Raw genomic sequence first — 5,415 nt, forward strand, 5'->3', positions numbered from 1 at the left:
GTAATTTTCCCAGCCTAAACAGAAATGAGATGAATGCATTGTGACTGCTGTAGGTAATGAGACTTTGTAAGATTATTATAAATAGGGTGCATAATTAGCATTCTACAGTTCAGTAAGCATTTTGTGTTGTTTTTGTGAATTTGGAGTAGGCCCCAATGGCTTGACAAAACATTCACTCTCTCTAAACCAGGCAAGCATCTTGGCTTCTGACACTGCTTCCAAATACACTGACTGTCAATTACTTGTGAAGATAAATTTAGAAAAGAATCAAAACATTAACTGCAGGAAGAATTAACAGTGAGTTAGTGGCTACCATGCGTCAGCAATGTGCTATTCATTCTACAAACTACACATTCCATATATTATCTCATTTAATCTGCATAAGACAACTATTGCTCTTCTCTTTCATAGATGAGAAACTTAGGTCTAAAGAGGTAAACTTAACCAATATTCATAGATAACGAACTATCTGAACCCAGGTCTATATAATCTGAAATCCCTGATTCTCTGAATTATATCATCTTATTTTCCACAGATTCTGCCATGTATGGAAATTTATACTGTGGATTGTTTCCTTTGAGCAGCTCTCTGGAGTGATGTTCGCTATGCTTTTTAGTGAAAAATGTTGCAGAAGGGCAAATGCATTCACTATGGAGAGGCTGGTAAAGGCAGGCATTACAAAGGAAAAACAAAATCATGTTGAAATTGTTACTGGAGGAGTGTCAGGCACCATCCATCATTCTGTACTTATATTTGTAAAAGTGAACTCATAAATATCCAAAAGTTTTCATTTATTTTTGGTAAGAGTTAAAAAAGACAAAGACCAAAAATAATATGACTATCTTTGATTTTTAAAATGAAAGGAAGGGGCGCCTGGGTGGCACAGTGGGTTAAAGCCTCTGCCTTTGGCTCAGGTCATGATCCCAAGGTCCTGGAATCGAGCCCGCATCTGGCTTTTGGCTCAGCAGGGAGCCTGCTCCCCTCTCCCCCGTCTCTGCCTGCCTCTCCACCTACTTGTGATCTCTGTCTGTCAAACAAACAAATAAATAAATAAAATATTAAAAAAAAAAATGAAAGTAAGGCATCATCAGCTTAGAAGAACCCAGTAGAAAGGAAGGAATACATATCTCTCTGTATCGAGAAAAACAACTATACTTTAGCTCTCAAACGTATCACATCCAAAGACATCTTGAAAACTATACTATGAACTCAGGATCTGGGTAATCAGGGACTTTTGGGAAAGGAAATACAGGGAAAGAGAGTAAGCCAGGTTTCTGAGGGGCCCCTTACCATGTATTAGTTAGGATATGGTCTAAAATAATGTAACCCAAAGACCCAAGGCACAAGGGCTTAAGAATTACAGAAGCTTACTTCTCTTTCATATAATGGTTAAAAATAAGTCCATAACCACTAGGGAAGCTCTTCCATCCTCAGGATATACCTTCATTTCTGGATGCCTGGCATCTGCCATCAGATATGTATGGGCCAGTCAGTAGGAAAGAAGAGAGGGCCAAGGAGAGAGCTGACCTGCTCATTTATGAGTAAGATCCAGAAGTGGCACACTTACCCACTGCTGCTTAGAACTTAGTCATCTGGCCACAAGGGCTCCTGGAAAATGGACTCCTGTGTTAACTGGCTACATCCTCAGCTAAGACTCTGGAAGGAGATTATGAATACTGGTGGACAACTACTAATATCTGCCATTTTCAGCCTGGGCAGGAAGGAATGTAGGTGGCTGAGCTCCAGGAAACCTCATGGTCCAAAGGTTGAATTGAGGATTTCCTTCTGTCTCCTCAAATTCTCTCCGCCTTTTCAGGATACCTCTTTGCCCTATCTCTGGTGTATTGTAAAGTAGAGGAAAGAAATATAGTTATTAAACATGAAAGGTAGGGTTTTGGGGCTGAAATCCCATCATTCATTTTTCTGCCTTTCTCAGGTTGATAATATTAAAAAAATAGATGAAAAATAAAGGGCCAAAATTATTTCTTGTCAAACAAACATATTACACAAACAAAAGTAGGGATTTTCTAGATTTCTTTTTTTTTTTTTTTTTTCTCCAGGAAACTTTAGCCTGAAAGCCAAAGTATACTGTCCTATACCTTTCCATTTTTGAGGTCTATGGAGTCAACTCTGAATCTTTTTATCCTAGAAGTCATATGGATTAAGAATGAAAAGTATGCTTCACACATACCCTTCCTCCCCCCATCTGAGATAGAATGGAAAGCAGGAAGAGGCGGTGGACCGTGTCCAATGTGTGCCTACCTCATGACTTCCAGACACAGAAGAGAGAATGCTGCATTTGGGCGAAAGAACTGGAAGCAGAAGACTGCTTATGGTAGGGGGCTTTTACGTTATGTTCACTACATAGCTCCGACCAGTCACTTCAGCATCTCCTCCTTTTGGGGAGGTAGTTAGCAACAGGCAGAGACAGAAAGGAGTGGTAAAGGCAGAATTTTCCTCCTCTTCCGGTTGACGTATGAAAAAGAGAATGAGAAAATAACACACTAGTTACTGTAGAAGAATGTACAGCAAAATAAACCATACATCCACTGGTTAATTGGTCCCTTTCTACTGAAGTAGAAATTCAAAGAGAAGTGTTTAAAACCGAAAGACTTCAGGATGACAATAAAATAAGCCCAGCTATATGGTTCTATATGTAGGAAGAATCTAAAGGCAACAAGACACAAAGATACAAATACACACCCATACCTCTTCTATTCATAGGAGAAAACATGTTATATAAAACTGGTATGTTAAGAACTTCTGGTCTGGGTGAGTTGCTTTTTCAATAGCATGAAGAACTCCTGACTGTCAGTTATCAGAGTGGCCATGTTCCACATTCAAGAGAGGCTGTCGCTCCAACTAAGCGTCCATGATGTAACCTGCTGGTGTGCACTGTACCCTAGAGACCCTCACAGGAGCCTGAGTCTTTTCTTATTTACATCTCAGTACTCAGATGGCTGCTTGCTGAAATTGAAGGGAAGCTAAACTTGGGCTTTTAACTAGGCAGGGGCTTGTGGTTTTTGATTAGTCTATGAAACAAAACCCTAAATTTAGTGTATGTGATTATAAGCCTCATTTTCCCATTACTAAAATGGAAATACTAACAAATATTGAAATCATTGGGTTATTATGAAGATGAACTAGCATTATGAACACCGGGCATTTAACACAATGTCTAATATGATGCAAAAATGTAATACATCATTAAAATTGTTGTTATAGATTTGATTTGCTATATAATATGGTATATTCTGATTTGATTTGCTATATAATATGGTATATTCTGGTATATTCTATTGCTATATAATATGGTAGGTTCTGGGGACAGAAGAACAATTAGCATACGTTTTTGCTTCAACAGGTATACAGCCTAATAGAAAAAGACAGATATGGCATTTTGAAGAGACAGAGGAATGGGGGGGCTTGTCTGATTAAGGGACCCTGAACCAAGAAGCAGCAGAGTTTTAGAAGCCAGTAGCTTGGGGTTTTGCCCATTGGCAGACTTTGGGGCGAGGCCAGCACACAGGGTAGGGGAATCCTGAGTTTTGTCTGTTTGACCCATTCCTGTTCTGATAGTGCACAGGTCTTGACCTGTCAGAAATAGTAAGATCAGGAATCTGATGATGCCTATGAAGATTATGAAAAGAGATCTGGGCCCTCCAGCTAAGAAAATCTGGTGATCTTCCTGAGAAGCTAAAAATAAGAGGTAATCTGGAAAGAATTCACAGGAAGATAGTGACGACTCCGAAGAAAAAGATGTGAAGACTGAGAAGGATGATTCTCACTCAGCAGAGGCCAGTAAAGATGAAAAAGAAGATCATAAAAATGTGTACCAGCAACAGCAGGCAACTTCTAAAGCAGCTTCCAATCAGAGAGAGATGCTCATGGAATATGTGGGCAGTAAAGAATAAGAGAAAGATTCCGGCAGCGACGGAAGATTTCCTAATGTTAGATGATGATGATAGTGACTTTGGCAGTTCAAAAGAAGAAAAGCAAAAACATGGTTAAGAAGTCCAAACCTGAAAGAAAAGAAAAGAAAAGAAAGTGCCCAAACCCAGGCTAAAGGCTACAGTGAGGCCAAACCCCATGAAAAGCAAAGGGAAGGGTTGGCTTACAGCTTCAAAGACGTCGGAGGAAAAGACTCCTCCCAAAGAAGAAGGGGAGGAGCCAGACAGGCCTCCGGAAAAGAAGCCTTGTTGCAAGATGAAAACCATACCCTAAAACAAGGTCACGTAACACCATTCCCTGCCCTGCATCCAAGGTATGTTTTATTTTTTTTGTTTGTCTTTTTAATTTCATCACTTATTATCTCAAAGACACCTGGAGCCAGTGATACTTTTATCCTGCGACAGTCTTTTAGGAACTTAAAAAAAAAAAAAAAAAAGGCAACGCCCACAAAAACTTAAATCACTCTTGATTTCCTATTTCATTCTCTCATGGCTCATGTTTTTAAATACATATATATTTATTGTTTCTTGAATAAAATTTAACCAAGGCTAAGGAAAAAGAAAAAGAAAAAAAGAACCCTAGAATTTAAATGGCAGGATTTATACACCAGAGTAAATTTCTTCTTAACTGACAATGTTTAGGTTTTAAGCAAATAAAGTATCAATGTGAACCTCAAAAAAACAGTGAGAGGGAGATATGAAAAGAAATTTGCACAATAGATTAATACTTGTTCTATAATAATGTAATCAAAGACTGCGTCTTATAGAGGGGACACATGTTTTACCTAATTTAATTCAAAAGGAAAAAGAGAAAATTTTGAAACAGTGTTTAACTCTCTAAATCCCCATGTATTAAGGGGGATTTAACCTGTAATTTCACCCACAGTTTCACCCATTTCAGGAAATTGAGAACTGCCAGTTTAGGTTGTCTTTCTTTTTTAAAAAAGTTTTTTTTTAATTTTTTTAAAGATTTGATTTATTTATTAGAGAGAGAGACACACAGCAAGAAAGGGAATGCAAGCAGAAGAGTGGGAGAGGGAGAAGCAGGCTTCCGGAGCAGGGAATCTGATGCGGGGCTCAATCCCAGGACCAGGACCCTGGGATCATGACCTGAGCCTAAGGCAGATGCTTAACCACAGAGCCACCCAGCGGTCCCAGGTTGTCTTCCTTAATCCTCATAGCTGAAAACTACATCTCTTGCTTCACATCTTTATGTTCAAAATTTATCTCCATTCCACCTAGCTTGTGCAGTGTGAATGGCATTTTCATGGGTAATGTTTATGAACATCTAGAAATAATGTACATCAAGCAGCTAGTAGGTGTTCAATACATTTTCTGATTCTCTAAAAGGGACTTAGTCAAACTCAAAGGATTTCTGAATGACAAATGTTTCCACCTGGAATGGCCTTTCATGGTTAGAAATGTCTGTGCCCCAGCAAATGCCCTTCCTGCTTTTCAGTTAAAA

General features: G+C 38.9%; 1 pseudogene across 1 annotated transcript; it reads left to right on the top strand.

Annotated features, from left to right (window-relative positions):
- Positions 1 to 314: 314 nt before the first annotated feature.
- On the top strand, positions 315 to 4,224 carry LOC308346669 (nuclear ubiquitous casein and cyclin-dependent kinase substrate 1-like; annotated as a pseudogene). The gene is made up of 2 exons: positions 315 to 434; positions 3,617 to 4,224. The product of its transcript is annotated as a nuclear ubiquitous casein and cyclin-dependent kinase substrate 1-like (transcript).
- The last annotated feature ends 1,191 nt before the right edge of the window (positions 4,225 to 5,415 follow it).

The sequence above is a fragment of the Martes martes genome, assembly GCF_963455335.1.
Source record: "Martes martes genome assembly, chromosome: 7".
NCBI classification, from domain to species: Eukaryota; Metazoa; Chordata; class Mammalia; order Carnivora; family Mustelidae; genus Martes; species Martes martes.